The sequence below is a fragment of the Staurois parvus genome, unplaced genomic scaffold (assembly GCF_062004578.1).
Source record: "Staurois parvus isolate SC_StPar_1 unplaced genomic scaffold, SC_StPar_1.0 ptg000448l, whole genome shotgun sequence".
NCBI classification, from domain to species: Eukaryota; Metazoa; Chordata; class Amphibia; order Anura; family Ranidae; genus Staurois; species Staurois parvus.
In genome coordinates this window covers 1,314,841-1,339,528 of record NW_028318244.1, presented here as the reverse complement: position 1 = coordinate 1,339,528, position 24,688 = coordinate 1,314,841, and the positions used below count along the sequence as shown (strand labels likewise).

The 24,688-nt window shown below is 43.7% G+C and overlaps 1 protein-coding gene across 1 annotated transcript in view; it reads right to left on the bottom strand.

The window, feature by feature from the left end:
- LOC149453540 (uncharacterized) overlaps nt 1–22,815 on the bottom strand; it is a 109,845-nt gene extending 87,030 nt beyond the window's left edge. Inside the window, exon 1 of the mRNA XM_089688170.1 lies at nt 22,681–22,815. The gene's annotated coding sequence lies outside the window, so the exon portion shown is untranslated. The remainder of the gene's footprint in view (nt 1–22,680) is intronic.
- Nucleotides 22,816–24,688: the final 1,873 nt, after the last annotated feature.

Sequence of the window (24,688 nt, the reverse complement as noted above, 5' to 3'; positions counted from 1 at the left end):
CCCTCTGGACCAGGTATTGGCTGAAGCTGCATAAATATTCAGGCTGCCTATTTGGTTACTCCACACCCATGATCCAGAACCACCCTGAAAGTTCTGGAAAGCAGGGAAGAGCAATCAGATCTTCATCCTGTGAAACCCAGAATGGCCAAAAACAATCAACTTGCTCCTCTGGCTACAGAGGAGTTAAAACTACATTTACTTAGACCTGTTGTACCTAACTAGGAGGGAGTTACACTTGTGACAGTAGAAATAGGAGAACTGACTGATTTTTGATTGCCATTTTGATGCTGCCATTTTGATGCCAAATTAACAACTACTCACCCCTAGTTCCAATATTTCCCCACTTTATCCAAAACTAAAAAACGTTTTGGTTACACTTCTATTCTTTATTCCAGTTCTTGAAAACCTGTAGTTTAGGTGTGCCACCTGCGGTCTTCCAAGGAGTCTGGGGAAGCACTAAATGGCTGGGATCAGTGAACATAGAGGAGATGGAAGAACATCGTTCCCCGATCTCCTCCATGAGGAACGAAGCTGGAAGTGATGGTGATTTTGTCACTTCTGGTTTCTCAGCTGTCATTTCCTGGCTATTGGAGTTGATCTTGGCTTGGTTGGCTGCTTTAGAAGGCAGTGGAGACATGGGTGGTCTAATAGACCCCAATGTCTTTATAAAGAGTACCTGTCACCTGTCCAAAGCTATCACATGGGGGCTTGTTAGTCCTATTGTGATAGCAATAAAGTTAACAGAAAAAAAGTGTAAAAAATAAAATAAGTTAAAAATAAAAAATTTTAATTACCCTGTGTTCTTGTAATGCACTCAAAACCAAACATGCGGGTAAGTCCGCACCGATATTTAAACAGCGATTACACCACACATCTGAGGTATCACCGTGAACTTCAGAATGAGAGCAATAATTCTCAGGCCATAATTCATGATTATCTCTACGCTCATAACCTGTAAAGGCTTTTAAAGCGTCAGCAATAGATAACTTTAGGTACCATAGTTTGACGTCAGTGGTGTGCTCAATTTAGAGTCCTGACATGTTTGGTATCTAATTACTTGATGCAACATTATCTTTTATATTTTATTAAAATTTGCATATAATGTTTCTGTAGTCTATATTTTCCTGAAAATTTGAGTTTGATAAAACAGCTGTGCTGTGACATAAAAAAATGCAACAGCCATCATTTTATTCTCTAGGGCCTCTGCCTTCAGAAAATCTACAATATTTGGGGACGTCAAGTAATTTGAACATGTATGTGAAAAATGATTGCCACAGCCAGCAAGTGGTTAAATCAAAAGTAACACGTATATTCTTTTTTTTTTTATTATTTGGTGATGTTGTGTTGCAAAAAAACATTAACAAAACTAGAGGGAAACTTTTTATTTTTGATCATTTTTAGTTTTAAATATGTATTGTTGATATATAAAAAAAGTGTCAATGTAACTCTATATTTGCCTTGTTTAAAATTACATTTAAAATTCTGATATTAACCCTTGCTAAACTGGTCACAAATGATATAAAGTCTTTTTTTTTGTGTTAATTTTGCTCTTTTTTACGCAACAAAGAAAAAAATGAACTAACAAAACAAACAAAAAACAAAGTTTAATTATTAATGTTTAGAAAACATAATTGAAAATAAATCATCAGGAAAATAATAGTTAAGGGAACAAGGGGAATGGGGAGTTAGAGAATGATAAAGGAAAACCTTTTTTTTTTCTTAGTTTTGGATAGCATGTAGAGGGATTAGAACTTCTGTTGGGTTTTTACTGTTGTCTGTGCCCCTGTTAGGCAAGTTCATCCTCTCTATGTCCTGTTTTTTTGTTACTGTTACTGAGAGTGAAAGAAAACCCCAAATTTTGGGTTGTCACCAGAACAAAAATGGAGGGGAAATCCTTCATAAGGGGACACCAGTTCTGGTGACAACCAGGAACTCCCTCACTTTAGAGGGATTTTCTCTCACCTCCTGGTTTGGCTATGGGACAGGAAGAGAAATTTTCCCAGTGGGAATTATATGGAAAAATGTAAATTTTGCCTTTTGTTCTATTTTAATTAGGGCTGATTAGGGTAAATTAAGGGTTAACAAGCAGTTAAATAGGAATGTAGTTTGACGAGTGAAGGGGGTCAGTGGTAGTAGGGGAGAATTGGGGTCAGTGTAGTAGGGGAGAATTGCATTACATATTATACATGTCTTGTGTACTTTGATTAAGTTTGTTTCGGCACGCCCAAGTCCAGAACTGGTTAATGGCTTCCCGACCGCGGTATAGGCAAAAGACAGCTACAGCAAGGTCTTCCGGTTTTGGAAGGGTGTCCATCGACGTCCTCCCAGAACCATACCCCCCCCCCCCCGCCCACTGTGGCACACACCCGGTGCGCTCTATGAGCAATGTGTCCTGTGTCCTTCAAAGCTGATCACACATCATGGTACAGAGCCAATCACAGCGGGCCTTTACCACATGATCAGCTGTGTCCAATCACAGCTGATCACAGAGTAAACACACTTGCCAGTTTTAGGCGTTTCCTTTCCTCAGCGCTGTCACAGCTTAAGGAGAGGAGAGCCGGTAACCTGCATGTGTAACAGGGGACATCTACACTGATAATCAGGACAATGAACATCGGTGCCCTGATTATCAGTGCAGCCCCAACAGTGCCAATCAGTGGCGCCTATCAGTGCATTCCATCAGTGCCCATCAGTGCCGCATATCATTGCAGCCACATCAGTGCCTCCTCATTAGTGCCCATCAGTGCAGCCTATACCTGGTCATCAGTGCAGCCTCATCAGCGAACATCAATAACTGAGGAAAACTACTTATTTGCAAAATTTTATAACAGAAACTTAGAAAGCATTTTTTTTTCAAACTTTTCTCTTTTTTCTTTTTTTTTTCCAAAAATACTTTTATTAGAAGAAAAAAGGCATATCAAAGCATATACAACTATGGATCACAGTCTGAGCATAGACATAGCATGTTGCCTCTCATTTTGTAGACGGGCCATGAATTTAAACTGCAATACAGATCAAGATGGGATATAACATTATATCAAGTGTGTATTGCAAACCTGTCTTTTTTCATTTGTTTAGCAAAAAATAATAAACCCAGTGGTGATTATATACCATCAAAAGACAGCTCTATCTGTATCAAAAAAATTATAAAGGTTTAGTTTGGTTACAGTGTTGCATGACCGTGCAATTGTCATTCAAAGTGTAACAGCGCTGAAAGCTGAAAATTGGCCTGGGCAGGAAGGGGGTAAAAGTGCCCGGAAGAAAGGAAGGGAGGGATAGGTGGGTGGAAGGAAGGGAGGGAGGGGTGGGTGGAAAGATGGAAGGGAGGGGTGGGTGGAAAGAAGGGGGGGAGGGGTGTGTGGAAGGAAGCGAGGGAGGGGAGGATGATTGGAAGGAAGGGAGGGGGGATGGGTGGAAGGAAGGGAGGGGGGATGGGTGGAAGGAAAGAAGGGGGGGTGGGTGGGAGGAAAGAAGGGGGGTGGGTGGGAGGAAGAAAGGAAGGAAGGAAGGGAGGGGTGGAAGGAAGGAAGATTAGGTCGGACTCACCATGACTCATTCAGATGCATCAGAGCTGTCGGCTGCTGTGTTCAGTTTCCCACCCACACCTCCTCTGAAGTTACACGGACTGGAGTGTGGGCGGGCACAGGGGGAGGCAGAGCAGATCCAGCCTCTCTCCCCTCTTCTGCTATTAGAGCAGAGGATGGAGGGAGGGGCTGGGCACTGAGAAGAACACAGCGGCGGTGGGGTCACAACGGGAAGTGGGGGCGGTGACAAGCAGCGATCTCCTGTATGGCTTTCAATAAAGCAGCTGACAGCCGCTTCTCCTCCTCTCCCCCCCACAACTTTCAGCTGCTTTATTGAAAGCCGTACAGGATATCGCTGCTTGTCACCACCCCCACTGCCACCCCTCCCACACACCCCTAGTCCCAGCACTGCTTGCCACCCCCCACCTTATTTAATTTTGAAGGATGCAGGGATGGTTGGCAACTCTTCTTGGGGGGGGGGGGGGTTGGACCGCCCTGATTCCCCCTTTCTACGCCCCTGGGTGTAGAACCCTCCCAGACAGGTGCTACGATCTGTATAGTCAGGATAAGTATAGTTGTGTTTTTCTGCTTAACAAAGAGGCTGTTAGGTAAACAATACCTCTTCTGTTAAAGAGAATGGAGGGGATGTAGGAGACACTGGAGAGGGGAGTACAATACCTCTTCTGTTAAAGAGAATGGAGGGGATGTAGGAGACACTGGAGAGGGGAGTACAATACCTCTTCTGTTAAAGAGAATGGAGGGGATGTAGGAGACACTGGAGAGGGGAGTACAATACCTCTTCTGTTAAAGAGGATGGAGGGGATGTAGGAGACACTGGAGAGGGGAGTACAATACCTCTTCTGTTAAAGAGAATGGAGGGGATGTAGGAGACACTGGAGAGGGGAGTACAATACCTCTTCTGTTAAAGAGAATGGAGGAGATGTAGGAGATACTAAAGAGGGGAGTATAATACATCTTCTGTTAAAGAGAATGGAGGGGATGTAGGAGACACTGGAGTGGGGAGTACAATACCTCTTCTGTTAAAGAGAATGGAGGGGATGTAGGAGATACTGAAGAGGGGAGTACAATACCTCTTCTGTTAAAGAGAATGGAGGGGAGGTAGGAGACACTGGAGAGGGGAGTATAATACATCTTCTGTTAAAGAGGATGGAGGGGATGTAGGAGACACTGGAGAGGGGAGTACAATACCTCTTCTGTTAAAGAGAATGGAGGGGATGTAGGAGACACTAAAGAGGGGAGTACAATACCTCTTCTGTTAAAGAGAATGGAGGGGATGTAGGAGACACTGGAGAGGGGAGTACAATACCTCTTCTGTTAAAGAGAATGGAGGGGATGTAGGAGACACTGGAGAGGGGAGTACAATACCTCTTCTGTTAAAGAAAATGGAGGGGTTGTAGGAGACACTAGAGAGGGGAGTGTAACCAGCGTACACACAGTGACGGTCGCAGCCTCCATTTTGTTAAGTGTTCTCCATGTCCCCCCTCATTCTCCCCCTTCCTCTCTGTTCAGCCACAGTGACATCTGGTTGTGGGTCACTGGCAGGCTAGAGCCAGCGGAGAACCCCAGAGCTATAAAACACCTCTCTGAGCAAGGTGCCTGGCTGTCTGAGCAACCTGTGCCATTTAACACCTCGTAGAAGATAGGGCAAGCTTTCCCAGAAGTTCAAAGAACATTCCAAGGAAACACGATCAGATAACCTTTGTTAAAATCCATTTTTCCCCTATGTCTCATATCTTGGAATATGAGAGACTTACATAAAAAACGGACATATCGTCAGATTGGCTAAGAGGAGACGAACATTTTGGTAGGTCACTCGCCTTGTCTCGAATACATAGGAAAGCCAAAAAGTAGATCTCGTGAACCGTTCAGTGTATCATTTCATAATTCATATCTAATCAATCCTCAGACGTGTCTGCATAATAATCTACCCGCATGTGGAATGTCACTTGTGCAGATGGAAAGTTATGGGCCAAAATATGAGTTAGTAGAGATTTTGGCTCTAGTTGAGGTATCCACCCAGACCTCCACGCCCTAAACAGGGTATTAGTCCTTGACTTCAGAGACTGCTGGGGAACTACAAATTGGGCTGTCAGGCCTAAGAGAAGAAAGTTGAAGACGTCTCCCTTTTTAACATCAGTACCACCTGGGGAGACCCGTGCCCTTTTGCTCTGAAACTTGGATCTGCTAACCCAGGACTTTGGCAAGTACCTTAACCCTTTCACCTCTCTCTGATATCTCTTTACTGTGCTGTTGGTCTCTGTATATTTATATATATACAGTTGCAAGAAAAAGTATGTGAACCCCTTGGGATTACGTGGAGTTTTGCATGAATTGGGCATAAAATGTGCTCTGAACGGCATCTAAGTCACAACAATAGAAGAACACAGTCTGCTGAACATAATACTACACAAATATTAGATGTTGCCATGGTTTAATTGCACATAACATGTAAACATTCACAGTGCAGGGAGGAAAAAGTATGTGAAGCCCTAGCTTAATGACTTCTCCCAGAGATAATTGGAGCCAGGAGTGAGCCAACTTTGACTCCAATCAGTGTGATGATATTGGATGTGTTGCTGACAGCTGTCCTGCCCTTAAAAAACACACACCTGTTTTGGGTTTACTGGTTTCAAGAAGCACTGTCTGATGTGAACCATGCCTCGCAGAAAAGAGCTATCAGAAGACCTACGATCAAGAATTGCTGACTTGCATGAAGCTGGAAAGGGTTACAAAAGTATCTCCAAAAGCCTTGATGTTCATGTGTCCACGGTAAGACAGACTGTCTACAAATGGAGAAAGTTTAGCACTGTTGCTACTCTCCCTAGGCGTGGTCGTCCTGTAAAAATGACTGCAAGAGCACAGCGCAGAATGCTGCATGAGGTAAAGAAGAATCCCAGAGTGTCAGCTAAAGACCTACAGAAATCTCTGGCACATACTAACATTTTTGTTGACACATCTACAATAAGGAAAACATTAAACAAGAATGGAGTACATGGGAGGACACCACGGAGGAAGCCATTGCTGTCCAAAAAGAATATTGCAGTACGTTTGAAGTATGCAAAAGAGCACCTGGATGTTCCACAGCACTACTGGCAAAATATACTGTGGACAGATGAAACCAAGATTGAGTTGTTTGGAAAGAACACACAACACTATGTGTGGAGAAAAAAAGGCACAGCACACCAACGTCAAAACCTCATCCCCACTGTAAAACATGGCGGAGGGAGCATCATGGTTTGGGGCTGCTTTGCTGCCTCAGGGCCTGGATGGATTGTTGTCATTGATGGGAAAATGAATTCCAGAGTTTATCAAGACATTTTGCAGGAAAACGTACGACCATCTGTCCGCCAACTGAAGCTGTGCAGAGGATGGGTGATGCAACAGGACAATGACCCAAAGCATACAAGTAATTCAACAAACCAATTGCTGTAACAGCACAGAATACGCCTTCTGGAGTGGCCCAGTCAGACTCCTGACCTCAACCCGATTGAAATGCTGTGGCATGACCTTAAGAGAGCGATTCACACCAGACATCCCAAGAATATTGCTACACTGAAACAGTTTTGTGAAGAGGAGTGGTCCAAAATTACTCCAGATCGTTGTGCAGGTCTGATCTGCAACTACAGGAAACGTTTGGTTGAGGTTATTGCTGCCAAAGGAGGGTCAACCAGTTATTAAGTCCAAAGGTTCACATACTTTTTCCTCCCTGCACTGTGAATGTTTACATGTTATGTGCAATTAAACCATGGCAACATCTAATGTTTGTGTAGTATTATGTTCAGCAGACAGTGTTCTTCTATTGTTGTGACTTAGATGACGTTCAGAGCACATTTTATGCCCAATTCATGCAAAACTCCACGTAATCCCAAGGGGTTCACATACTTTTTCTTGCAACTGTATATCTTAGTTACATCTTTTTCTGTAAATATTTTTATTGCACCCGTTTGACCTTTTAGTAATAAATCTTTCCTTCTGAAAGTGTTGAACTGTTTCTATAGCTCTGTATTGCAATTTACGAATTCCTGCTTCTAAAGAGAACACTACTGTGTTTGTTTAACCCTCTGTATAACCGTGTTTTACAGACAATTACCTCAACCATTATAGTGTTATTGCGGATATTGCCGAGTTACCTCTTTCTCTGTACAAAAAGGAGGTGGTGGCAGTGTGAAGGGTTAATTGCATAATTAACCTGACCCAGTAACAATTGCTCAGGCTGCCGGTACATCGATTGTGGTCCAATTAGCTGGAAAATCATTGTACAGGGTGCAGATGGGTGTGGCATTGTTACACATGTGACATCGTGGTTTTAGATTGGCTAGTCCTTCGGTCACGAGTTTGGTCAGAAGGGCTGGGCTCTGAAGCAGCGGTCGTCACATATTGGTGACAGCGATCGTGGGAGCGTCGCATATTGGTGGCAGCGATCCCGCGTCCGTGACAGGGAGTACAATACCGCTTCTGTTAAAGAGAATGGAGGGGATGTATGAGACACTGCAGAGGTGGTATAATTTCTCTTCTATTACAGGGATAGGAGAGGAGGGAGAAGACATGGGACACCAGAGAGGGGTATTATACCTTTTCTAATGCAAGGAACAGAGGGGAGGTAGCAGACACGGAACACCACAGAGGGGAGTATAATACTGCTTCTATTACAGAGAATGGGGGTAGAAGAGGCAGACCACCACAGGAGAATGCATTACCTCTACTATTACAGGGAACGAAGGGTAGGTAGGAGACACGGGGGCACCAGTAAGGTGATTATAACACCTCCTCTATTACAGGGAATGAGGGCTGGCAGGAGACACAGGACACCTTTTATTTTAGAGACAAGGTCTCTGATGCACAGATCCATTGCACCTCCATATTTAATAGTTCTCTCTGACATCTGACAGTCACACCTTACTTTATTTAGACTTTTGTCCATTTTGTATTCAGTAATAAACATGCGGGATTCATAACACAATGAAAGGTTTACAAGGGTAAATATAGTACAGAAAACCAATGTCTATCTGTGTGTAATAAAATTCACACTGGGGAGTTGCCCTAGCTACATCTAAACATAGCGCTTCGATAATGTGAAGAATCATATGAGTCAATGCATGTGGGTAGGTCAGGAAAGATAAGACTTCCAGTAAGGAAGATTATAAAGTTTTGGTGTTTTTTGAAGGGTATTTCCTGTACTGATTAAGGGAAACCTATCACAAGACTGGGCAATTCAACTTTGATAAAGTGAAAACCAGCTTTGAAAATCGTTAGTAGATGCATAGATATAGGCAGCTGAAGTTACTTGCCTCTCCAACACCTTTGGCTGTACTATCGGTCTTTTATTTTTATTGATAGACCCCCTGACCAATAAGAATGGTTAGAAGACAGAGACTGGGGACAGGTTAGACTTTTACACGAAAAGTCAAGATTAGTATAAAACGTCAGCTGCCTCTAGCTCTGGATCTAATTCTGGATCTAAAGTTAACCTCCACCTATGTATCGGATACTGTCAAGTTTTGAAATAGGTTTACATTCAGCTACATCTGTATCTAAGGTACATCCTTTAGTACTCTTCTTCTCCACCCACTTTAGATACATAAATGGTCAGTGAGTTAGATTGGGAAGTGCTTGTTGGTATTCTGAGCCAGTTGAGTCTTTCACAGTATAACTCCAAGCCAAGCCCCTTGGCCTTCACCATTCAGCACTCGGTGATATTAATTATATGAAAATTTGCCAAGATTGGATAATCAAATTAAATTAAAATGTGTAATTCTGTTCTGGGCACCCCTGCCATAGATGGGCTGTGACTTCTCGTTTCTCCTCTGAAGTTAAAGAGGAGCTTCAATTTAGGATATTTTATACATAGGTACATAACTATGTAGATACCATACCTAGCCTATGCCCCTGGAAGCTTGAGATCACTGAAGGAGACACTGCTCTTCCAGTGATCTCCACTAGCTCCAATCTGAACATCTGGCCTGCTGAATTCTGAACCCATTTTTTAGATGCATGCAAAGTTTCTTCTGACTGGAGTAGGAAAAGAGTGTGAAGTCACCACCCCGCTTTTCCATCTCATCCAATCAAAGAACACTTTGCATTCATTTCAGAAATTTTGTTCAGAATGCAGCAGGGCAGACGGTCAGCACAGGATCTGGAAACATGTGGAGATAACTGGAGTAGCTGTATCTCCTTCAGTGATTTTCAGCTTCCAAATGTATTGACTAGGTATGGCATATATATATTTATAATGGTCCAAACTGGATCAATGTAGCTATATATTAAATATCAATACCTGAAATTCTTGAAGTCACCAGGGCCAGGCACCAGTCAAGACTCAGGGCTTGGTCACCAGGCCATCTCCAGCATGTGAGTGGACAATAAAGGAGCAGTGGAACACTGATGAAGTTAATCTTTTGTTCTTCCCTTCTGTAATCAGGAAGAGATACCAACAGCACTGTGCCAAGTAGCAGAGCCTCTGTGATTACCAATATACACGTGAGGAATTCAATTTTAAAGTACAAAGCAGGAAATAAAGTCCACCAGTACATCTGGTAAGAAATTATGGGTTCTTTACTGATATAATTGCCCAATTAGTTGCTCTATGAACTTCAAGCACGGCGATCAAATTTTTCCTTCCTTGAGTATGGCTGTCAGCATAGGATCTGGAAACATGTGGAGATAACTGGAGTAGCTTCAGTGATTTTGAGCTTCCAAGAGCATTGGCTAGGTATAGCATATACATAGTTATAATGGTCCAAACTGGATGAATGTAGCTATATATTAAATATCAATACCTGAAATTCTTGAAGTCACCAGGGCCAGGCACCAGTCAAGACTCAAGGCTTGGTCACCAGGCCATCTCCAGCATGTGAGTGGACAATAAAGGAGCAGTGGAACACTAATGAAGTTAATTTTTTGTTCTTCCCTTCTGTAATCAGGAAGAGATACCAACAGCACTGTGCCAAGTAGCAGAGCCTCTGTGATTACCAATATACACGTGAGGAATTCAATTTTAAAGTACAAAGCAGGAAATAAAGTCCACCAGTGGATCTGGTAAGAAATTATGGATTGTTTACTGATATAATTGCCCAATTAGTTGCTCTATGAACTTCAAGCACGGCGATCAAATTTTTCCTTCCTTGAGTATGGCTGTCACATGGAACATTATCTGACAGGTTTTAAATGGCTCTTTTGTACACAGATGGACAAGGAGCTCTGCAGAGAGTACAGACTGCTGCAGAGGAGATAACATCGGGTTTCTATTACCGGGAACATATCAATTCCGTTCATTTTTGTGTGGGTAGAAAATCCTCTCTGACTAGTTGCAGACATGCTCTGTCCTCCTTATCGGGTTCACCATCATCTGTTTATCTGGATGTTCCAAAAATCCCGTTAATGTTGTTTTGCCTTAGTGTACTCAATGTAGTCATCGGAGGTGAACAAACTTTAAAAAAATCTTTAAAGGGTTTGGTGTGTGAAATGCTTCTGAAGGAAGTTAAGTACATTTGCTTTTCCAGCATAATAATTGTACTGTGTCATTTGGCCTGATGCATTTACTGCAATAGTTTTAGCACACTTGAAAAAATTATTTTAGGATACTTGAAAAACTAGTGCTAAACAGATACAGATGTAAGGTAAATGGGGTGAGGAGTGTACAAGGTAATGAACTGAACTACCAGGGTATCATCCCGTATGATGGACACTCGGAAAATAAATGCTTAATTGGAACTTTCAATAGACCTCTGGTGTTCGCAAGAAACATAAACTTAGACCAGCTGAATATATATAAAATCACAAAAATAAATATTTTATTCATTACATACAAAATATAAAAAAACAGCACATACAAACACTTTTGTACAAATACTTTGTGCTTCCTGTGAGATAGGTCTACGCATTTCGTGGGCATTCCCACTTCTTCAGGGCCAGAAGTAATTTATACAGTTGCAAGAAAAAGTATATGAACCCCTTGGGATTACGTGGAGTTTTGCATGAATTGGGCGTAAAATGTGCTCTGAACATCATCTAAGTCACAACAATAGAAGAACACAGTCTGCTGAACATAATACTACACAAACATTAGATGTTGCCATGGTTTAATTGCACATAACATGTAAACACTCACAGTGCAGGGAGGAAAAGGTATGTGAGGCCCTAGCTTAATGACTTCTCCCAGAGCTAATTGGAGCCAGGAGTGAGCCAACCTTGACTCCAATCAGTGTGATGATATTGGATGTGTTGCTGACAGCTGTCCTGCCCTTAAAAAACACACACCTGTTTTGGGTTTACTGGTTTCAAGAAGCATTGTCTGATGTGAACCATGCCTCGCAGAAAAGAGCTCTCAGAAGACCTATGATCAAGAATTGTTGACTTGCATGAAGCTGGAAAGGGTTACAAAAGTATCTCCAAAAGCCTTGATGTTCATGTGTCCACGGTAAGACAGACTGTCTACAAATGGAGAAAGTTTAGCACTGTTGCTACTCTCCCTAGGCATGGTCATCCTGTAAAAATGACTGCAAGAGCACAGCGCAGAATGCTGCATGTGGTAAAGAAGAATCCCAGAGTGTCAGCTAAAGACCTACAGAAATCTCTGGCACATGCTAACATTTTTGTTGACACATCTACAATAAGGAAAACATTAAACAAGAATGGAGTACATGGGAGAACACCACGGAGGAAGCCATTGCTGTCCAAAAAGAATATTGCAGCACGTTTGAAGTTTGCAAAAGAGCACCTGGATGTTCCACAGCACTACTGGCAAAATATACTGTGGACAGATGAAACCAAGATTGAGTTGTTTGGGAAGAACACACAACACTATGTGTGGAGAAAAAAAAGGCACAGCACACCAACATCAAAACCTCATCCCCACTGTAAAACATGGCGGAGGGAGCATCATGGTTTGGGGCTGCTTTGCTGCCTCAGGGCCTGGACGGATTGTTGTCATTGATGGGAAAATGAATTCCAGAGTTTATCAAGACATTTTGCAGGAAAACGTACGACCATCTGTCTGCCAACTGAAGCTCCGCAGAGGATGGGTGATGCAACAGGACAATGACCCAAAGCATACAAGTAATTCAACAAAACAATGGCTGCAGCAGCACAGAATACGCCTTCTGGAGTGGCCCAGTCAGAGTCCTGACCTCAACCCGATTTAAATGCTGTGGCATGACCTTAAGAGAGCGATTCACACCAGACATACCAAGAATATTGCTACACTGAAACAGTTTTGTGAAGAGGAGTGGTCCAAAATGACTCCAGATCATTGTGCAGGTCTGATCTGCAACTACAGGAAACGTTTGGTTGAGGTTATTGCTGCCAAAGGAGGGTCAACCAGTTATTAAGTCCAAAGGTTCACATACTTTTTCCTCCCTGCACTGTGAATGTTTACATGTTATGTGCAATTAAACCATGGCAACATCTAATGTTTGTGTAGTATTATGTTCAGCAGACTGTGTTCTTCTATTGTTGTGACTTAGATGATGTTCAGAGCACATTTTATGCCCAATTCATGCAAAACTCCACGTAATCCCAAGGGGTTCACATACTTTTTCTTGCAACTGTATATTAATTTCTGTGTTATATAGCAGAAAACCAATTTAAAAAAAGAAAAAAGAAACAAACACTGTCTAACACACACGTATTCAGACAAAATTGTTTATATGTACTGGTTTTTAACTTTTGGATGTAATTAATAAAATATATATTTTTGTGATTTTATATATATTCACTTGGTCTATGTTTATTTCTCTTGCGAACACCAGTGCTAAACAGATTACTTACCTTACCTCTAACCCACCTTACCCCAACCCAAAATCTGCATTTTACATCTAAACCTCAGTGTAATCCAGGGGCGGACTGACAACTCATGGGGCCCCCGGGAAATAGGGGATCATGGGGCCCTTGTGTCCTTGCCCAAACTCAAAAACTCCTATAAAAAAGGTACCAGCGGAATCTCATGGGGCCCCCTACTGACCCTGGGCCCGAGTTTCCAAATGGTCAGTCCGCCCCTGGTGTAATCCCAACAATAAAGCAATAAACCCAATGCAACACCCCAGCCTAACCACTAACCATAAAAACCTACATCTAAATTCAACCTAAACCTAAATTCTATCAATAATCCTCAACCCAATCTGAACCTAAACCCTAATGTTAAACCTAAACCCTAACACTAACCCTAAACCTAACCCCTAATACTAAACCTCAACCTAAACTCCAGTATTAAACCTCAACATAACTCCTTAATAGTGATGGGCCGAACAACCCCCCAGTTTGGATCACGGTGGAACATTCGAACCTACGGAAAGTTTGACCACGAACTTTGAACAGGGACAATTTACTAAGCAGCATCTTACCACATCTGAGTATGCTGTAAGATACCGCACAACTAATAAAAACATTCTTCAATGCTTCAGCTGTCAGCGGGGTTTCCCACTGACAGCACAATGTAACAAGAAATGCCAACATTGCCTGACAATTAACAACATTTTTAAAAACGGCATGGGATCCCCCCATTCATACAAAGCCCTTCGGGTCTGGTATGGATTTTGAGGGGAACCCCCACGCCAAAATAAAAAAAAAAAACCGGCATGGGTGTCCCTCCCAAAATCCATACCAGACCCTTATCCGAGCATGCAGCCCGGCAGGTCAAGAAAGGGGGATGAGTGAGTGCCATACCATACTAGGCCACATACCCTCAACATGGGGGGGTGCTTTGAGGCGGGGGGGGCTTCTGCTGCCACAAAGCACCTTCCCCACATGCTGATGGGGAAAAGAGCCTCTTCCCCACCATGGTCAGTGGTTGTGTGGGTCTGTGGGCGTGGGGCTTATCGGAATCTGGAAGCCCCCTTTAACAAGGGGGCCCCCACATCCTGTTCCCCCCACTATGTGACTGAGTTTGGGGTACATGAGGTACATGGTACCGCTACCCATTCACAAAAAAAAAGTGTAGTTGAAGAATGACAGGAGACAGTCTTTGACAAGTCCTTTATTAAAAACAAAATAAAAAAATGTCCCCCGAAGTAGATCCAACATCAATCATGATGCCCGCCACCACCGTTGACCCAAAAAAAGAAGAAAGAAAATGCTCCGCTGTTGATGCTGGCTCCCACTGTCTGACAGTTCTTAAATACTGTGATGATGCCCCGCCCCCTTGGGACATCATCATGCTCTGTGATTGGCCAAAGCATTGTTTTGGCCAATCACAATTCACTGTCAGCGCGCAGTGCATTGTGGGGCGCGGCAGGCAAATAGTCCGCCGAATGCCGTTACCGTTCGCATGTTCGCTGAACACATGAATGGCCCATGTTCAAGTCCCATGTTCCTTAAATTAAACCAAAACTGCAAACTCTAACCCTTAATATAAACCTAAATCCGAATGATAATCCCCAACCTAATCTCTAATGCTAAACCTCAACCTGAACCCTAATGATAAACTTTAACCTCTAACGTAACACTAACCCTTAATCTAACCCCTCTTACCCTCAAGCCTACCCTAAGGTTAAACATCTACTCAAACTTTATCACTAACCCTCAACCGAATCCCCAACACTAAACCTCAACCTCAACCTAAACCCAATTGTTAAAATTTAACCTAACATCTCACACTAAACCTTACTCCTAATACTAAATCTTAGTCCAAGTCCTAATGATAGTCATCAACCTAATCTCTAACACTAAACCCAAACCCTAGTGGTAAATCTCAATCTGAACCCTAACACTGACCCTCAACCTAACCCCTAACTCTACACCTCATCCTAAACCCCAAAGGTAAACCTCAACCTATCCCTCCACATTAAACCTAACTCTCAACCCTAACAGTAAATGTAGGCCCAAATCCCAGTGATAATCTTTTACCTAATCTCTAACACTAAACCTGAATCTAGACTCTAATGTTAAACCTCAATCTGAACCCTAACACTAGCCCTCAACCTAACCCCTAGCTGTACACCTCAATTTAAACCCCAATGGAAAACCTCAACCTACCCCCCTACATTAAACCTAACTCTCAACCCTAGCACTAAATGTAAACCCAAAGCTCAGTGATAATCCTTTACCTAATCTCTAACACTAAACCTGAACCTAAACCCTAATGTTAAACCTCAATCTGAACCCTAACCCTCAACCTAACCCCTAACACTAAACCTAAACCCCAGTAATAAACCTCAACCTAACTCCTTAAATAAACCCAAACTCCAGACTCTAACACTAAAAATAAATCTAAATCCTAATGATAATCCTTAACCTAATTCTAATGCTAAACCTCAATGCAAATTCTAATGTTAAACGTTAACCTGTAACTTACTATGAACCCTCAACCTAACCCCTAACTCTTAACCTCAACCTAAACCCCAAGGTTAAACATCAACCCAGACCTTAATACTAACCGTCAACCTAACCCCTAACTCTCAACCTAAACCCTAAGGTTAAACATCAACCCAGACCTTAACACTAACCCTCAACCTAACCCCTAACCCTCAACCTAACCCCTAACTCTCAACCTAAACCCTAAGGTTAAACATCAACCCAGACCTTAACACTAACCCTCAACCTAACCCCTAACCCTCAACCTAACCCCTAACTCTCAACCTAAACCCTAAGGTTAAGCATTAACCCAGACCTTAACACTAACCCACAACCTTACCCCCAACACTGAACCTCAACCTAAACCCCATTGTTAAAATGTAACCTAACCCCCTAAAACCACACTAAACCTTACTCATAAAACTAAATCTAAGCCCAACTTCTATTGATAATTCTCAACCCAATCTCTAACACTAAACCTGAACCTAAACCCTAATGTTAAACCTCAATTTGAGCCCTAACTAACCCTCAACCTAACCCCTAACTCTAAACCTCAACCTAAACCCTAAGGTTAAACATCAACCCAAACCTTAAAACTAACACTCAACCTAATCCCCAACCTAAACCCCAATGGTAAACCTCAATTTATCCCCTTACACTAAACCTAACTCTCAAACCCAGACCTATATCCAAGCTCAAATCCCAATGATAATCCTCTACCTAATGTCTAACACTAAACCTGAATCTAAACCCCAATGTTAAACCTCAATCTGAACTTTATCACTAACTCTAAATTTCAGCCTAAACCCTACATTTAAACCTCAACTTAAACTCCAACGCTCAACCTAAACCCCTAATAAAAAAAACGCATCCTAAACCCTAATGTTACACCTCAACCTAAGCCCTTACACTTATCCTAACCCCTTATCCTAACAATAAACCTCAACTTAAACCCTAACCTTCAACTTAACCCCTAACCCTAACACTAAACCTCAACTTAAACCCTAACCTTCAACTTAACCACCTCCCATCCGGCCATTGTATATAAACGGCCGGACGGTGGCAGTGCAGGGTCAGGTGGCCGTTTATAAACAGCCTCCCCGCCCCCTGCTTGTGCGCGCTCCCTGGGAGTGCGCAGCAACGCGATACGTCCTCCAGACACAGTGGAACACCAATCGTCATACGGGACTTCTGTGCAAGGTCCCGATCGTGTGATCACTGATTGGCCAATCAGAGATCACATTCAGAGTAGTAAGCAAGATGTCACTTGTGACATCATTGCTTACTACGTGTGAAATCTGTCAATGATCACAGAGATCACATGATACAGGGCTATTCACAACAGCCTTGTACCATGTGACAAGCTGTGACCAATCACAGCTCACACAGTAGTTCTCAATGGCTGCAAGAATGCAGCCAGAGAGAAGGAGAAATTATTGCTTTTACAGCCTTTATGGGTGTAAAAGCAATAAGTGTAGAAAAAAATCTTCATCACCCCCCACAAATAGTACAGTGTCATCATGGTGACACTGTACTGCTAGAGTGACAGTATGTAAAAAAAAAACAAAAAAAAAACATAATATAAAAAAAAAATAAAATGTAAATTTTGGCTAAGATTTATGAAGAACGATTTATTTGCAAAATTTTATAAGAAAAACACTTTTTTTTTTAATTTTTGGACTTTTTCATTTACATAGCAAAAAAAATAAAAATCCCAGCGGTAAATAAATACCACCAAAACAAAGCTTTATCTGTCTCAAAACTAAAAAAAAAGCTAAAAAATTCATATGGGTATAGTGTTGCATGACTGTGCAATTGTTATTCAAAGTGAGATAGTACTGAAAGCTGAAAATTGGCCTGGACAGGAAGGGGGTGAAAGTGTCCGGACTGGAAGTGGTTAATACAAGCTCTCTTGCCTGCAACCGGACTCTGAGTGTTTACTGCACCCGCACCACGCTGCACCTTCCCCCCATGCATATTGTTCTTTTTGGGTATCTAGTGCCTCAATCCCTCTTTTAAAGGTGACTGATGCCCAGAGCTTTTTACTTCACACAAAAAGCCAAGGATCCAACCAATGAAATGCCAGCCATTTGGAGGTCCCTAACAGCCTCCAGGGGGTTGGGGGGATGCTATACTCACAATTCAACCTATGAAATGTCAGCCATTTGAAGGTCCCCAACAGCCTCCAGGGGGTTGGGGGGATGCTACACTCACAATTCAACCTATGAAATGTCAGCCATTTGAAGGTCCCCAACAGCCTCCAGGGGGTTGGGGGGGTGCTACACTCACAATTCAACCTATGAAATGCCAGCCATTTGGAGGTCCCTAACAGCCTCCAGGGGGTTGGGGGGGGGGGTGCTACACTCACAATTCAACCTATGAAATTCCAGCCATTTGGAGGTTCCTAACAGCCTCCAGGGGGTTGGGGGGATGCTACACTCACGATTCAACCTATGAAATGCCAGCCATTTGGACGTCCCTAACAGCCTCCAGGGGGTTGGGGGGGGGGGTGCTACACTCACAATTCAACCTATGAAATGCCAGCCATTTGGAGGTCCCTAACAGCCTCCAGGGGGATGGGGGGGGGGTGCTACACTCGCAATTCAACCTATGAAATGCCAGCCATTTGGCGGTCCCTAACAGCCTCCAGGGGGTTGGGGGGGATGCTACACTCACAATTCAACCTATGAAATGCCAGCCATTTGGAGGTCCCTAGCAGCCTCCAGGGGGTTGGGGGGGATGCTACACTCACAATTCAACCTATGAAATGCCAGCCATTTGAAGGTCCCGAACAGCCTCCAGGGGGTTGGGGGGGATGCTACACTCACAATTCAACCTATGAAATGCTAGCCATTTGAAGGTCCCGAACAGCCTCCAGGGGGTTGGGGGGGATGCTACACTCACAATTCAACCTATGAAATGCCAGCCATTTGAAGGTCCCGAACAGCCTCCAGGGGGTTGGGGGGGATGCTACACTCACAATTCAACCTATGAAATGCCAGCCATTTGGAGGTCCCTAACAGCCTCCAGGGGGTTGGGGGGATGCTACACTCACAATTCAACCTATGAAATGCCAGCCATTTGAAGGTCCCGAACAGCCTCCAGGGGGTTGGGGGGGATGCTACACTCACAATTCAACCTATGAAATGCCAGCCATTTGAAGGTCCCGAACAGCCTCCAGGGGGTTGGGGGGGATGCTACACTCACAATTCAACCTATGAAATGCCAGCCATTTGGAGGTCCCTAACAGCCCGGGAAATATGTTGAATTTCCCCTCTGCTCCATTGTATCCAGCAGTCAGTGGAAATTACACTGATATGTTTCCTGGCTAAGAGAAGAAAACATTGTATTTCCCGGAGATGTGGAATTTTTACCCATCAGGTAAGTCTAGTCTGTCTTGTTGTACCTGTCCCTGAGATAAATGGGTGGTAAGCCCGGCTATAAAATTCTGGACATTTCATTTCACATTCCTGGGATTGTTCACATTTTTCACATTGCTTTGTTACAAAAAGTTGAATATTGCAGCTTAGCAATCATTAGATGCGGTGGCTGCATTCGTTTTCTCTTTTTCCCTCTGTGTCCACCTGGTGATCAGGTCAGTAGCACACCTCCTATATCCAGGGCTGTGGATCAGGCGGTACCACCAGCCCTCCTGTATGGGGTCCAAGCCAGCAGGGGGGGGGGGCCCAGGCAGCTAGGTAGAATGGGATATGTGCAGAACGGGTGAGCGGCACGGTGGGGGGGGGGGCAATTATTGAGACCGATCCCCTGTATGGCTCTCTCTGCAGCAGCTAAAAGCTGCCTTCTTCTCCTCTCCCCCTCTCCACTGGCTTTCAACTGCTGCAGAGAGAGGCATACAGAGGATCAGTTCAAGTAATTTACCAGGCCCTTCCTTTCCCGAATGAACACAATGAGTTTATCGGTACTGATCACTCACTGTGTTCATTCATAACTGAAGCCTACTAACCTGTGTTTTTTTTGTGGGGATGGGGGGCGGGCCCTGTTAGGTTGGCTGTATGGGGCCCCGTGGTTTGGGGGGGCCCTGTCGAGTTGACTGCAAGGGACCCTGTGGTTTCTAACAGCAGCCCTGCCTGTATTAGAGCTCATCCACTCTGGATGAAGGCGCACAGGGGGCACAGCAGACAGCAGCATGGGGCGAAAGGGAGTGTTAGATGGACTAGCAGATTTAGATACACTAACAAATTCAAACCAAACCCAGCTCACATTTAAGCAGTTACAGCAAAGAGGGTTTTTTTTCCTTTTGGGATAAAGGTTTTACCTAAATAAATCAAAGCTGATCATTAAAAGCACCCCTGTCAGTGGTAAATGGTTCATCTCATCCCTGTAACTGATACATGTACTTTTGAAAAACAACAGATTTACTGGCTGGATCACCAGGTGACAATAGAAGAAAGCCTAAAAAGGTAAAACTAATGCAGATATCACATATAAGAATTGGTGCAATACAATACATGTTTGTGTTTGGGTTTAATATCGCTTTAATGTTACGACATACAAGGCACGTTAGGCAACTGTGCACTTCCAACCTTGTGACAGGGGGACAGTCTGGTACTTATTCATATGGGGAGGGCGGTATCTGGGGCCTCCCTTATTGAAGGGGGCTTATTATTAAATAATTATTTATTATTAAATGGGGATTTCAGATTCCAATAAGACCCCACTTGCAGATCCTCACAACCACATCCAGGATTGTGGAGAAGACATGGAGACAAGGTGCTTTGTCAAGAGTAGTCCAGTCTGGCAAGGTACCTCCCTCATGCTGGGGGCATGTGGCCTGGTATGGTTTCGGTCAACCAAGCCGCATGCTTGGAATAAGGGTCCGGTATGAATTTTTAGGGTGCATAAGGGGGATTTCAGATTCCTATAAGCCCCCCACCTGCAGATCCCCATAGTCACCAGCCAGGGTTGAGGGCAAGAAGCCCTTGTCCTTATTAACATGGGGAGAAGGTGCTTTGCCAAGGGTTGTCCCACTGGGAAAGGTACCCCCCTCATGCTGGGGGCATGTGGCCTGGTATGGTTTCGGTCAAGCAAGCCGCATGCTTGGAATAAGGGTCCGGTATGAATTTTTAGGGTGCATGAGGGGGATTTCAGATTCCTATAAGCCCCCCACCTGCAGATCCCCATAGTCACCAGCCAGGGTTGAGGGCAAGAAACCCTTGTCCTTATTAACATGGGGAGAAGGTGCTTTGCCAAGGGTTGTCCCACTGGGAAAGGTACCCCCCCTCATGCTGGGGGCATGTGGCCTGGTATGGTTTCGGTCAAGCAAGCCGCATGCTTGGAATAAGGGTCCGGTATGAATTTTTAGGGTGCATGAGGGGGATTTCAGATTCCTATAAGCCCCCCACCTGCAGATCCCCATAGTCACCAGCCAGGGTTGAGGGCAAGAAACCCTTGTCCTTATTAACATGGGGAGAAGGTGCTTTGCCAAGGGTTGTCCCACTGGGAAAGGTACCCCCCCTCATGCTGGGGGCATGTGGCCTGGTATGATTAAGGTCAGCCAAGCTGCATGCTTGGAATAAGGGTCTGGCATGGTACTGCTTAGACCTGAAGAAGGGGACATTCCCCGAAAGCTTGTCCTCAAAATTGTATGTTAGTGCAAATAAAAAAGTATCACGGACAGTACTCAATTGTTTCCGCCCTTGATTCCAAATCGCAAAGTGTAAATGGAGCCTTAGTGTCCATGCCATTTCCTGTGTATTATACTCAAATCTTAACATTATTAGCCTTCCCAGCTGTTTTCTGTGAACTACAAAACACCTCCCCTAGTTGCAATGAAGATGAAGATAGGATGATCTGCAGCCCTGGGTGACAACACTGCCTCTCTATAGATACAGTACAGTGAGCCTGGGTTTGCACTGATTCGGTGCGGAATTCGCACCGGTTTCTCTGTGAATTCCGCACCGCATCACAGTCGCACCCCGTTCATGCGAACAGCTGCGGGTGTGTATGTTAAGTTAACAACACTCCAAAATCGGTTGGCAAAACGCGGTGCGATGTGCAGAATCGGATCACATAGGTATGAATACCCATGCGATCTGATTCTATTGTGAACCAAAAAAAGGGTCCTGCACCTTTTTTTGGTGCGGATGCAATGCGATCTGAGCCATACAAAATGTATGGCTCGAATCGCACCTCACTGAAATCGCATGTGATTTGCAGAGGAATGCGGTGGGGTTCCTGTGCAAATCACATGCAATATGCCGCACCGCAGAAGCAGGGGCAGACTGAAAACTCATGGGGCCCCTGGGCAATAAGGGATCATGGGGCCCCTGTGTCCTTGCACAAACTCAAAAAAGTCTATGAAAAAGGTACCAGGGGCATCTCATGGGGCCCCCTACTGACCTCGGGCCCTCGGGCAGTGCCCAAGTTCCCAAATGGTCAGTCCGCCCCTGCACACAAGTGTGAACCCAGGCTGAGTGTTGTCACCCTGGGACAGGCAGTGTGATACTGCTTGGACATTGAGGTGACAATTAAGGAAAAGAAGCCTGAAACAGAAGAAAACTAATGTAGCCACTGCATCTAAAAATGGCCCTACCTGTCAATTTCAATTTTTTAAATTTTTTTGGTAAATTTTTTCATTGTCTTGACAATAAAAGTTGTTCGGATTAAAAAAAAAAAAAAAAGACGGGTAGGGTAGGATGCAATATATACATATTTCCAATTATGGGTTTAGGGAAGCATTGTCAGCAGCCTACCAGATCCATGACAGGTAGCAGCACCTACAATTTAAAGGGGCAGCACTAAGTCAGCAGCTGTTCAGCAACGGTGCTGATTAAATGTGTATTAACTTATAGCAAAACTTATAAAGGGTTAAGATGCCAGGACTCACCTGGGAAGGAGTGTCCTCCGTCCCGCGGTCTCTCTCCGTGCAGTGTAACGTCCCCGCCGATGTCACGCAGCCCTCTCTGGAGCAGTCCGGACATCTCACTCCTTGCACACCGGAGCTCACCTGAGCTCTAACCTTTGCTCGGTATTTTTTTCTCTCTTCCTCATTCCATGTCAAGGATAAAAGAGGCAGCTCTGTAAACTACAGCAGGCAGTGTGGGGTTGTCAGAGCCAAGAGGAAATGCAGGCCAATTGCTGCAATATAGAGGAATGCAGCAAAGACACAACACACAAAGTAAAGGCAGCAAAGAATACTAAACAAAAGCTAAACAAACTACATATATATATAGAACATATATAAGGTGCAGTGCTATAATAATAAAATGGCATATATGACATAAGATATATATAAAAACACTAAAGTGCAAATATCAAATCACACTGCGGTGAAGTTGAGTGAGATGAATAAAAGTCCAAAATAAATCAAACGTGGGGATCCAAATGATCCTAGTAGGTGCGTGGAATAAGATTCTGTGTAGCACACGGTGAATCTGAGGTAAAAATTACGCACTCACCAGAAGTGCGTTAAAAAAAACGCATGTAGGGTTATATCCTGTGATATCAGATAGCGATCATCCGTTGCCGAGATAGGGATAGAATCTAACACCTTCCAATCGCCCCTTGAATGTGTACTTCAGATTTCACATGCGTGTCTCAGGCATGTCACCATCCGGGGTCCCCTTTTAAGGTAGATTCTGCAAGTGGGGACTCTCACGGAAGAGAGTCCAATAAGGGACACCAAATAGTGTGATACCGTATAAACTAAGTTTATTTAAAGGTGCAGCATGAATAGTGAAGATAAAATGCTAATACAAATGAAACACTTACCAGATACTGTTAAAGATGACCACCAGCGGTGGTCAGACGTCCAGATACTGCAGCCCCCCTGGATGGTGACATGCCTGAGACACGCATGTGAAATCTGAAGTACACATTCAAGGGGCGATTGGAAGGTGTAAGATTCTATCCCTATCTCGGCAACGGATGATCGCTATCTGATATCACAGGATATAACCCTACATGCGTTTTTTAACGCACTTCTGGTGAGTGCGTAATTTTCACCTCAGATTCACCGTGTACTACACAGAATCTTATTCCACGTACCTACTAGGATCATTTGGATCCCCACGTTTGATTTATTTTGGACTTTTATTCATCTTACTCAACTTCACCGCAGTGTGATTTGATATTTGCACTTTAGTGTTTTTATATATATTTTATGTCATATATGCCATTTTATTATTATAGCTCTGCACCTTATATATGTTCTATATATATATGTTGTTTATGTACTTTATTGGAAGGTTTTCTCTTGGTTACCTTTTGGTGTTCTAGCCGCTTTCTGATCTCCGAATAGCGCTCGCTTTTTATTATTTTTTTGTAAAAGCTAAACAAAAGCAACAAATATGAAAAAATACCAGAAGCAGCTTCCATCGAGGGGTAGCCACTTGTAGATATTAGTATTCATTTTCATTATAATGCTGGTGCTACAAAAGTACAAGGTGGACCTACCTGAGGATAATGTGAGGTAGGTGAGTAGGACAAAGTGGGGCTCAGTCTCCTATAGAAGTTCGGGATGTGACTCAAAGCATAAAACATTCAACTGAAGCGCCAGACAAAGGTTTGTGAAGACCAAATGGTGGAGTCCAAATTGCTTTAATTCTTCATACTGTATTATGGAAAAAACTGGCAACATGTTTTGGGGTCCAACAACACCCCCCCCCCTTCATCAGGACTCTGAACTTTAAGGCTAGGTTAACATCTGTGCGGGATCCGCACAAAAATCCGTACAGCTGCACCACCCGCACAGAGGAATGGAAGGTGCCATTAATTCTAATGGCAGGCCGCCCGCACTGGAAATTCCAACCATACTGGGAACCGAGGTTCCCGTGCGGGCTGTAGTTTTCGAAGAAGTGCAGGGACTTTTTCCCTGCGTGTCACTGGGCACGGGA